Below are 12,853 nucleotides of genomic sequence, written 5' to 3'. Positions count from 1 at the left end.
GAGCACGGCACAAGACCATAAATCTCTTCCATTTGGACATATAACATTTTCTGATTGAGGGTTACCTTACCGCCTGTAAAACCCTGAGCACATCCTCAGAAAAGAGGTGCCAGAAAGGGATCAAAACCTGATCACCCACAATGTCAGTTGCAGAGTGGACAAGTAGAGATGGATGAAAGACCCCTTTTCCTGTGTGAGGTGATCCAACCAGTGAGGCAACTTGTGATGACTGCCCCTGGTGATGCATTAAGTGGGGGAACCAGTGCTATCATGCTCAAAAAGGAGTCACTACCAAGATTTTTGGGGAGTCCAGCTGAATCTTCTGCATGCCACATGGCCCCACTGGTTGCATTCAAAACATTTAACCCTAGGTCCTGGGCATGTACCTGGACTAGTGGCATCCCCTGCTACTGTCAGATTCTGTTGGAGCAGTCTGGGCTTTAGAACCATGAGCAGCAATGGATGTCCCTATCCTGTGCAGGAATGCCCTGCTTGCTAGGTGTAGGTCTCCATTCTTCCCCAACTCATCTGATGTAGCACATTGTCTATCAGCTAACCAGATCCTCATGTCCTCAGGCAAAGTGCTAAGGGCTTTTTCCCTCACTAGAAGGTCTGCCAGCCCTTCAAAAGTGGTGACCCGACATTCACTCACCCACCTATGAAAATAAGTGCTCAGTTCATCAACATATTCACACACACTTTCATCTGCTTTGCGTCTATGCTCTCAAAACTTTTTCCTATAAGTTTCAGCTGTTAACTTAAAAAATTCTAACAAACAATATTTTATAGCATTATAGTTAAAACACTCAATGTCAGATAATTTGGAGAGTACATTTACAGCTTTGCCATGGAGTAAGGGGGTCAAGAACCGTACCCAGAGCCTTTGGTCAACATCATACTGTTTACATACCCTCTCAAACATATGAATGAAACTATCAAAATTATCCCCCCCTATGTAAACTTTGGAAGAAATTTACTGACCTTTTGTGCTTCTGGGGTCCGGTTACTCCCTTCCCCATTACCTCCATGACTTTGGCAAAGAGTCAGCATCTGCTTTTCATGCTGCCTCGGCCTCTCCTTCTCCACAGCTTCCATTTCCAAATGCCTGGCCTCCAACTCAAGTCTCTTTATCTCCAGATGGATTTTTAAGTCCTCTGCACAAAGGTTGAGCTGTGCATTCTCTGAGTGTTGTACATCTGCACAGCCAGTCTGATAGTCCTCCTGATTGCAGTTTTCTGATGCGGCTGTGGCCAAAGCTGCAATCATGTCTGCATTAGTCAGGTTTCCATGCACCAGTCATTTAGCCTGGCACATCTCAGCCATCTGGCTCCTTGTCAGCTTGCCATACTCCTCTGCTGACATGCTTGCCTGCTCTCCCTGACTAACTAAGCTAACAAAAGAAATAATACAATTGTGATCTGAACTCTAAATATTCACTGCATGGTGGATTTAGAGTACGTAAACACCTTCAGTGATCACTGTACACAAGCTCCAGGAATTCACTATCCACACCACTACAAGCCAATTAGTATGTGATGTGGCTAACTCACCACTATCAAACAATTAATATTAGATGTGGATATCCCACCACTGCCAAATAATTAATATGTGAGGCACATGCACTGGCCAAGTGATCAAGGAGCCTCAGTCCTCACTGCTAGCACCAGTGAGAGGCATGCACATTGGGAAGGATAACAAGTACACACACAGTAAAGTACAATTTCCCTTAGGAGCACACAGAGATCACAGTCAATCTGGAGCTGGTTTCTCCCTTTTTCTCCAGATCCCCAATAAGACTCCCCACTGGCACAGCTGTAGGGTACAGATCCCAGCCTAGTGGTCAAGCCAAAACCTCCAGCACCCTCTCTGTCCAACCAGCGCTTTGTGTCCCTGACCAAGTAGCTCACACACACACACACACACACACACACACACACACACACACACACACACACACACACGCACATGCACACACACACACGCACGCGCGCGCTTTAAGATACGAGTTATATACAAACACACAGACACTCCTGGGGAAGGCTGTCACAGGTTCTCCAGCTATGCCCCCTTTCTGCCCAGGCTATAAGGTAGTAATCCACTGCCACCAACAACTATTTATCAGCTACTAATAAGGCCTTTACCAAATGATGTCCAATTTTACTGTACAGTATTATTATCCAATTAGTAAGTGTGACGAACAGCAAGACTATTGGAATGGCTTTGTACAGTATCACCAAATACATGCAAGTACTCTAGAGCTTAAATTATCTCTACACAAAACAGCCACAGTTGAAAGGTTTAAAAATATTTAATAATAAATAATAACACAAGACAATACTTATTACTTCAACACAATGACATTACAGAGTTCAGAGATCACAGGAAAATGCTTTAAACCAATACTGTAGGATAGTCTGACATAAATATAGAAAACAGCTAGACTCATCTGGCTGTATTCTATCTCTAAGAGAAATACTTAGTTCTAAATAAACTACTTACATATAGAGCAAGCAAGTGCTGGCGAGTGGATGTTCTTCAGACAAAATCCAAAATGCTTTATTCTCTCTCTGAGAATGTCTTAAATTGATAACACAGTACTGCTGAGTCATTTCACATTACATCATTCTTGACACCTCTCTGGTTCCCAGGCTAACAGAAACTCAAAATTTACATTTCTTAGTAAGCTGCACCTGGCCAGGAAGCCACAGCAATAAAATACATTATATATGTAAAACCTTAGTAATTATCTCTTAAATCAAGACAATAGAAAGAATTTCCTGGCCCAGACATCCTGTTTCTGAGCTTGTGATCAGTCATACAATGCTTGACTTCTCAGCTTTCTTCCAGCAGAGTGCACTGTGGTTACATTTTTGAAGCTCAGTACACCATATAGTTTAATCATAACATATAGTTCTCTTTACATTTGTAAACCAAGACTGTGGATTATATAAATACTTACAAATGACATAGAATTATCTACAAAATTCTATTTGGCTGGGCTGGCAGCCCCTCAGTTCTTCACACAAGTCAGCAGTAGCAGTCCCAAAAAGATAAGTATTATTTAAAGGAGCATCCAACAACTTGGCCATAATGTCCCCAGGAAGAGACCGGAGATGTAGCCAAGAATAACACCGCATGATGGACCGAAAAGCCACAACCTTAGAACAGGCATCAGCAGGATCATAGCTACACTTAATAGAGTGGCAAGCCACTTGAGAAGCTGAACCTAAAAAAGATAAGGCAGAGAATTTGTCTTCAGAATCAGGGAGGTCAGAGATAACCTGAAGAGTCTGAGCTATCAGGGTCAGATTATACCTGGTCATGTGGGTCTGGTAATTAATAGCTTAAGGCCAAAGTAGAAGCAGTGTAAAACATTATTGCCAATCCTCTCCACTACCCTGCTAACCTTATCAGAAGGCAAAAGTTTGAAAGAGGGTAAAGGTTTGTCAGAAGAAACTGACACCACAGCAGGATCAGCAGAAGGACATTTAAATAAAAACAGACAATCCTCAGGAACCTTATAGAACCTGTCAGGTTTCTTAGGAGCAGGTAGCTGAGAATGAGGAGACCTGGAGGCAGCAATGAAAGTATCCAACCAGGTGGCCAACACAGGAGGAACTGCCGATGGTTTAGGAGGATCAACCTGAAGCAACTCATAATATTTTCTCTGAATATCTGACACTTGAGAAAGATCTCACTTAAAGAATTCCATCATCCTAGCAATTGTGCCTCCAAAGGAAAATTCCTTGAAAGAAGACAAAAGGGTCAGCATACTCCTCTGCATCAGAACCATAAGCCAAAGGCGAAGGCATCTGTGAAGAATAGGACACAGACCCCCACACCAGACAAGGAATCTTCATCTGAGGAATCTGGTTCCCTAAACCATTTAGAAGGGGCAGAGGTCTAAGGATGAGTGGGTAGTGAAACCCCTTGAGGAGACTTTAGGGCCATTAAGGCACATAATGAACCTTGAGTAAACTCTTGCCATTCCCTTTGAGGATCCATAAGACAAGGGGAAACATGCTTCAGTTTTTGTCATTTCTTAGAAGGAACATCAGCCCTAACAAATACTGGAGGTTCTGACCCTTGGCGTGACCTGAGAAGAGAACCTGGAACTTCCTCCCTGACCAATATCAGTGGATTCCCTCTAGGACTCTCCAAGATAATCAACCACAGTTCCCCCTCAACATCCAGAGCAGACACCAGCAAAGTCTCAGAGGACATGTGAAAAGACAGACCCATGCTGGCCTCCAGTGGGGTCACACCAGAAGAATCTGAGAGAAACACCAGATGACCTATAGAGCTAGTACCTGCTTCTGGAGGGACATCTGGTGGAGGCTGGACAACCAAAGAATCTGACCAAGACTTCTTGGCCTTCTTCTTACCAAGTGAGAGTTATCTCAGGGTTAAAGGATTCTGCCATGGTACCCTGGGCTAACTATATAAGCCGTTGGTTCTCAAGATAAATGGCCAGGGAAGACAAACAGCTATGGAGTGTCTTAGGCACAAATGCCTTACAGATACTATAAGAAGTATGGGCATGGGAAGAGCCCCAAAAAAGACACTGATCATGACAATCCTTATGGGGAAACGGCCTTCCACACTGACATTTTCCCCTGTTAGATGACATGAACTCTAGGAAGTGATAAAAAATACAAGACCAAGAAGGAAACTTTTAAAAAGAAAAAAATAACCCCAATGGGGCACTTATCTGGTGCTCTAAGAGGTCAGAACAGCAACAAAACATTCAAAACAAGTGCATTCAAACTGGTGGCAAAAGAAGTTCTGGGTAGTTGCGTCTGTATGTCCCTTTTTATGCCCTACATTCTGTGCGAGGAGCATAAATAGGCTTACTACTGACAACCTTATTGACATTAGGAGTGCTTTTATGTGAGAGCATTACCTCCAGTGAGTTTGGGTAAATACATCTCTCGCATACCATATCAGTTTGTTTGAGAATTACCTAGTTGTTAGTAAACATGAGACAATTTCTGCATTGCGTCAGAATGCCCATATCCACCAAGCTGGTGACAAAGATAGTGGGAAAGTTCATATTCATGGCAACAGACCATTTTTTATTGATTAGACAGCTGTAGTGAGAATATGAATTAATATCAGGAGTATCTGGTTTGCAACTCTGGGGGGAGTGCTTGTCACTGCAAACTAGTTGTCTTGTGTGCAATTAGGTATTGGTGAAATTTCAGTGGTGCTTTTACAGGAAAAATGTCATCTCAAAGCATCTGCGCCTATACTGGGCACTGCCAAACACTTGAGAGGGAAACTCATAAGTAGACCCTGATGATTTATGGATCAAGTATTTAGCAGATATTCTGAAGTTAGAAGAAAAATAAGCAGTGCTTACTGAAAAGAAAGAGTTAGCTTGTCTAATATAATGAAAAGACGGGATTCATCTGAATGGCTACTTCCTGGCTATTACTAGTGCTGGTCTCACCACAGCTTCACACTGCTGGGATACAATGCTTCTTTGCTTCTTCATTCACCAGAAGCAAAGTAGTAGCACCAATCCCAAGAGGAGAAGCAGGCTGTTTGGTGATACACAGTCTTGTCACAGATGATACAAGAGTCTACAGGCTTGTTGCAGCCTTTTCAGGGTAGAAGCATTTAAATAGCAACCAGACCAATCAGGAAGGCCAAACACAGACACTCAGTGCCCAACCAGAAACAGTCAGAAATCAATGCACTCTGCTTCTTCTCTCACCAGGAGCAAAATATAAACACAAATTCCAAGCTGGCACTATGAAGCAGTTATTACATTTTCCAGTGATTAGCAGTCTCCAGGAAATGTCACTATGCTCCTTCTCTCACCAGGAGTAAAACAGAAGCACACTAATCCCAAAATGACTACCGAGAGGCAGAATGGGAGCTCTCCAATAATTGGTGGTCTTGGAGTAGATGTTGCAGATTTTAAAGGTAAAATGGGCTAATACCCTAACAGCTGCAGTATGCACTAAGCATAAATATGAAAGGGGGTAACATTAGCTACCTAAACAGAGAGCCACTAATTTTAAAAGAGCAAGATTGGAAGAGGATGGGTACTTTGCATTATGGTTCTATGGAATACAGTGGAATGGCCAATAAATTTAAGTAGTTGAAGGGGAGTGATTTCACAAAATGGTAATTTTTGTGCTTACTCACAATAGCCAATAAAACAGGAGAGAGAGAGGAGATATGTGGTCAAATTAACATAAGGGCTAGACAAACAGATAAACAATTGAGTTGAAAAATACACCACCTGGGTGGGAGGGTTGGAAAAAAATTTAATTTCTGTATGACTCACAAGAGACTCTTTCCTAGTTTACATATGCAATTAAGAGCAGAATACAAGTAAAGCACAATGTAAAGAAAATAAATCTCAATATACAAAATAGAAGAAAACAAAACAATACAAAATACAAGAAAGCAAAAACAAGCTAGGTTTTCCCACACAGCAAGTTGTAGCAGAGTCTGGGACTGGGTGAGCTTTTCCAGTAACTTCACACACATTAAACTGATTTCACAACTGATTAGACTGGGGGAGGATATCCTGCCATGCTATTTTTGTCTGGCAAAACAGGAGGGTATTTCACACCATCCATCACACTATTATTTCCCTTTCCTCTTAATGTGCAGTTCTGTGGATCTACTGATGCCAGATTTCCTTCTATGCTGCCTGTCTCTAACTCTCTCTCTCAATCTCTGCTGGATGTGCAGCTTCAATGCACCCAGCAAATTTATACTTCCCTTCCCCTTCCTTATCTCCTACATTTTCTTCTTCTTCTTCTTCCCTTTCCTCCTCCTCTCTAGTTTCATTCAGTCAAAAGAAAACTTCATATCCTGGCTTGTCCACATCTTCCATCCATTGGTCCAGATATTGGCTTGGTCTTCCCCATCCTGCCAGTCAACACACCTTTAACAACATACCAGTTAAATTCCAAACTAAAAAGTGCAATGTACTGAAATATTACAATCATTCATTAGAGCATAATGAGTAATACACAACAGCTGTGAGAGCACCTGAAATATTTTATAGTTTACAAACCACTTAGTGGTCATACAACAAAAACAAAGGCCACAAAGAATAGAGCAAGCCCAACATTTGTTGCATTCTAGGTAATTAGTGTAACAGTGTCTGGTTCCACTCTATCCGTAGAAAGGTGGTATCTTTAGCACATATTGCCTATTTTTGTTCTGTGCCCAATGCTGCCAGTGTTTGAGTGGATTCCCTCTACAGTTGGAAAACTGCTTCTCCCCAGGCCATCCAGTATGCACACAATCTGGTTAATCTTGTTCTTAATTAGGCTAAGACTTACACAGTGAGGCATAGTACTTGCAGCACATATTAACTGTGTTTGCGTTTTTGTTGCGTTAAGAAACCATTCTTATCTGACAGCACTCCCAGATCTAGCCTACATGAACTACAGCCAGGCATCAGTTCAGTTTTTCTGTGTGTCAGTGCTTACTAAGCACAGTCCCATGTCACGATAGCCATAAAAGCTGAAATTTCACTTGCAGTAACTCATGTATATTTACAGCTGAGGCTTTCTGCATGTTCCCTTCAAATGAATGATAGTCGTGCCCACCCAGCGTGACCCATTCATAGACCCTAGGCACACCATAGCTAGCTTGCAAGTCTTTTTTTTTCATTTTGTTGTACAAACATACAGTCGTTAATACTGATGTTCTAAGCAGTTTATTTTATAAATGCCTACTCTTGTGTTTTCTTACTGGCAGTGTGCCATTCCTGTCTTCACCCTGTGCAGAACATGTATCATCCCTTGACTAACTGTAGCAGTTTTGACTCCTGCTTAATAAACATTCTACTGTTCACGTTCAGTAATCTCTAACTATATAGTAAAATCAGACTGCACAGAGGCAGGTTTCCTTCCATAGCATGGACTTCTCTAGAAGATAACTATTCAGTACTTATCATTGTTTAGCATTTGAGCTCCATTAGAAGCCTGTATCCACTCCCCACTTGCCTCAGCATGTAGCCCTTTGACTTCCACACAGTTCCCCTCTGTACATCCTGCTGTTTTATGACTGTACACAAGAGTCTTCACACTCAGTATACAATACCCTGCCTACTACTATCTCCAGAATAACGGAAAGGAATAACATGGTAAGCAGCACCAAGAACATCTGCTGGCCACTAGATGCTCTTTTCAGCACCTACCAAACTGTTGCCATGGTTAACCTACCCCACCCTTCTTCAGTTTATTATGCAATCATGATTTTCTTCACTGATCTCACAGCATAATTCACAGACAAGTGGCTGTTTTGTTTATTTAGCAAACATCAGGCTGAGCACTGCTTTTCCTCAGCTGACCAATCGTCCTGCATTCCCAAAGGTGCCAACAGAAGCATTCCATTCAGTATGCAGTCTCACTTGTTAAAGGTAGTATCCCCACCTAGTTCAAAATATACATCATACCTGTCCACATTAACAACCTTACCAAATGTTCAAAAATACAGACTGAAAGAGGCTTTAGAAGTCTTACTAAATCCACAGAAAAATAAATATACACTCACCATTCAATTTGATGTAGAATAAGAATTAATCCAGCAGCATATCTGGTGCCAAGGTTTTCTGGAAAACCCTTCAATTAATCAGGGTGCTGTTTTCACTGTTTTGAATAATTAACAGTGTGTTTGTGTGTGTACGCATTTACAACCAGGCAATAAAATGCCCAGAAAAATATCCTTAGTGTGCAAAGATTTCATTCATTCAAAGTATAATGGCCCCTTAAAAGAACAATTATCTTCTTTCATAAATTCAAAATGATTTTTCTCCTGCACATCTCTTTACCGTGCTGTTTCTATGTCACTGATCTGGTTTCATAGACAATCCTATTATTAAGGATAGGGGAGGAGGCAAGGCACCTGCTGATGATGCAAATTTCATTGGTCCCTCTAGTGGGCTTTACTGTCACTGCGATTACTTGCTTGGGCAATCAGGCTGCAGTGCAAACCTCTGAAAGACATGTGAGAGAAGTCTTGTATTGTGAACAATATTAGATCTCCATGCACAAACAGATTTACTGAGCAGTGTTTCACCTTAAACCCCAAACATAGCATGAAATGTCATTAAATTAATAATTTATTCTCTTGTGATACAAATTTTCCTCACCTTTTCAAGAAGATATCAAGTGTAGAAAGTGGCACTGTGATTATTGTGATTGTGTTGAACATGAGCATTTACTTTTTTGTCTTTCTGAATTATCTTTTTTAGTAATGTTACAAGAGCAACGTTTACTCTCTACATCAGAATTCTGAAGTTAGATATATTAAAATGTATACTTTTTCAGTACTCAGTTCTTTTTTTTCCTCATACTGCTGAGCTTATAACTGCTAATCGCACTATTTTGCTATCAGATTTAGTCTTGCTCCTTCTAGATTTACTGGCCTTCTTCACACAGTTAGACCTGTATAAGGGTACAAACATCATTAAATAACTGAGTTAACCCCATGCAAAGACTTTATATCACAAACTACATGCACTCTACTATATGAAGATATTCTCCTAAAAAAAAAACAAGAACATTCTCCTTCTGACCCTTTGCTATTATTTTTAAAGCACCATGCTTCAATTTAATTGCTCGGAGATTGAGAAATATGCTGGTGATAGTGATGAGGGCTGATAGATTTGTGTCCCTTCAGTGTAGCCCTTGTAATTGTTTTTTTTTTTTTTACTCCTCAGCCTTCACCAAGACTGCTTACTATTAGTTATACATTACTTTAAGCCTCCTTGTCACCTGATGCTGTAGTTAAATTTATGTTGCTCATGCATGCAGTATATTTTACTCCTGTGCTCTTTTTAGCCCAATCTTAATACTGCACACTCCTTTCTTACTTTTTAATGTTTTGATTAACATCTTGTCTTTTCTTTTTGTTTATATTGTTTTTTAATCCCAGCATATTAACCCATTTGTATGATGCTTTCTTACTTTTTAATGTTTTGATTAACATCTTGTCTTTTCTTTTTGTTTATATTGTTTTTTAATCCCAGCATATTAACCCATTTGTATGATGCTGTCTTTTATTGTAGTGCATGTATTTGACAACTGTTTACGTGACTTTAACAAATAAGCATTTACAAGGCTCCGCACCTTACTCCTAAGGAACAATGGCTTTTCTGAGAGGTAATTAAAGTCTGCTTCCCATCTCACTGCACTCCTGTACATGCTGTTTGAAAACGGTGTCTCTTTATGTTCTGTACAAACATGGAACTACCATGCTAAGCACAAAACACTAAGGGGCAGGCCCATTACTGCCTGTGGGGAAGTGCATGCATGTGTTACAAATGGATATGCATCGCCATCAATTTATAATATGCAAATATGATTATATGATTATCGAGCATGCAGGAGAAATAAATACATATACACACCCACCCTATGTTAGTACTTACTGATCCTAGTAGTACATGTTACAATAAGAAGATTAATGCACTAACAGCCCCTGCAGCATAGCCATGAAAATGATTTCCCTCACCTTCCCACACTAACCAATTTATAATACTAAAAAATAAAATATCCTTTATAGTCATTGTGCTTTAATTTGGTCCAGTCATCCTACTCTATAGTACTTAGGTTCATAGGTAGGCACTAGGCTATCAGCCCAAGGGCCTAATAAGCCTAGCTGACAAGGTTCCCCTGGCTTACGCCACCTAAGAAAATTAATTTCCTGTGCCCCTGTAGAGCAGAGCCAAAGAAGTGATCCCCGGGGTGTATTTCCTATTTCCCATCCACTCATCAAGATTTTTCTTGAAGAGTACTAATGAAGAATTTTGCTCGACATAGATGGGTAGCTTGTTCCAGAGTATAGGAAGTCTCTGGGACAGGAATCTATCCCTCCAGCATGTCCTGTTTATTGTGGTGACAAGGATTAGGTCCCTAGAGCATGTAGCTCGGAGGGATTGGGATTTCTTTAGGTGTAGCATGTCCAGCAGCTCTGGGTTTAACATAGCTTTATATGTTAGGCAGAGATCTCCTCAGAGTAGGCGATATGCTACAGATTAAAGCTGGAGTTTTTTGAGACAGTCAGTGTAGGGCATCTGTTTGAGGCCAATAATCCACTTTGTGAGGTACTTCTGTGGCCTTTCCAGCTGCTGCAGATGTCTTGTGAGGTACATTCCAAAAGGGGCGTTGTACTCTATAATGGGTCTAATGAGTGCCGAGTAGAGGGGAACAATGACCTCTTTTTTCCTGGATGAGAACCCTTTTGTGATGAAGTGTACCACATAGAAGGATTTCCTGACTACTGTGGCGAAGTGCATTTTGTTCTCCCATCTTCAGCACCTAGTCTGCATATTAAAAGCAAATATTTTCTCTTACCATGTAATGAAATCAAAAATTAATAACAACATAATCAAAAGTTATAGACTTTAAATATATTTTGCAACTGACAAAGATGACTATTCTTAAGTTTAACTGAGCATCTCCTAAAATACATTTGCACTTCCATGAACAGAATACAGCAACCAATTTGAGAAATGCTGGCATAATAAAGTATTACTCTTAGGCTCACAAGCCATAGTGACAGATTTTCATCATACCTTCCGCCAGGCTTTGGTTATTTATTGTCAGATCCCAGATCACAGAAATGTATCCTGGACTTTCAACTACTTGCAACATCTTCCCAATCAAGTACTTCATCTAATCCTAAACACTCACCATAGGGTATCTCAGGCAGGATATTTTTTTGTTATTTTTTCCGTTTGATTTTCATTATTATATTAATGTCAAAGTCAAAGTGAACTTTATTGTCATTTAGACTCCACAAGGTAATTTAAACGAAATTGCATGCATCAGGCTCAATACTGAGATGGCAATTTACACACACACAAATTACATATAGCACATGCAACATACATAACATTAAGTTAGACTGTTATTTTACTACATACTACTATAAATTACTATGTCTACAGTTTTTAGGTGGTGCTGCGGTAGCGTTGTCGCCTCACAGTTAGAAGTTGCCCATTCGATTCTCAGTTAGAGCGTCTTCTGTGTGGCGACATGCGTGAATGGGCGTTCCTTCGTTGAAGGTTGTGCATTAGGCCCGGCAAGCCAGCACGTCAAAATCTACTGCCAATCATTAGCGGACTGGAGTTCTGCTGTGGCGACCCCTAACCGGGAAAAGCCGAAAGAAACAAACAAACAGTTTTTAGCAGCTGAGTAACTGATTATTGCACGTTTATTTATTGCATCCTTATTTTCTGATATGTTAAAATAGCTAGCAGACAAATATTGCTCTTGATTGACATTGTGAACAGATAACTATGAATGAGCATCTCATAAATTTCTATTGTACCATAATGGTTTGACTGAAACAAAACCTTGTCAATGACTAACATTCCTGAGATTACTTCCAGAGTTCAAGAACCTAATCGCCTGTGGGAACAAACTGTTCCTGAACCTGGTTGTTTTACAATGCATGCTGCAATATCGTCTGCCAGACGACAAACTTGCAAACATACCATAAGCAGAGTGTGTAGGATCACTGGCTATTTTCGTGGCCCTGTTGTAGCAATGTGTCGTATATAGACCATGTGACACTTGGAAGTTGGAACCTGTTATTCTCTTAGCAACCTTCACCACCCTCTGTAGGGCTTTTTTCATCTGCAACTGAACAGCCCCCATACCACACTGTGAAATTGCTCCTTAGGATGGCACCACTGTAGAAGGTGATAAGGATGGAGGGTGAATATAAAATATATAAAAATCTCTTTCAGTCTGCTCAGCCCATGTCAGTCCAAAAACTGATTCAGGCAATGCTTTAGACCCGCTTCCCATCTCTGCATCTGCATTAAATACTCATATGTGCGTAATTTCTTTCTTTCTGTGTTTGGGTG

The 12,853-nt window shown here is 40.6% G+C and overlaps 1 protein-coding gene across 1 annotated transcript in view; it reads right to left on the bottom strand.

Annotated features, from left to right (window-relative positions):
* Window positions 1–8,852, bottom strand: part of LOC122807089 (serine/threonine-protein phosphatase 6 regulatory ankyrin repeat subunit B-like) — a 295,223-nt gene extending 286,371 nt beyond the window's left edge. Inside the window, exon 1 of the mRNA XM_044078029.1 lies at window positions 8,530–8,852. The gene's annotated coding sequence lies outside the window, so the exon portion shown is untranslated. The remainder of the gene's footprint in view (window positions 1–8,529) is intronic.
* Window positions 8,853–12,853: the final 4,001 nt, after the last annotated feature.

Source organism: Protopterus annectens, chromosome 7.part0 (genome assembly GCF_019279795.1).
Source record: "Protopterus annectens isolate FY-2018-M chromosome 7.part0, PAN1.0, whole genome shotgun sequence".
Classification (NCBI taxonomy): domain Eukaryota; kingdom Metazoa; phylum Chordata; order Ceratodontiformes; family Protopteridae; genus Protopterus; species Protopterus annectens.
This window is presented reverse-complemented; position numbering and strand designations above follow the sequence as displayed.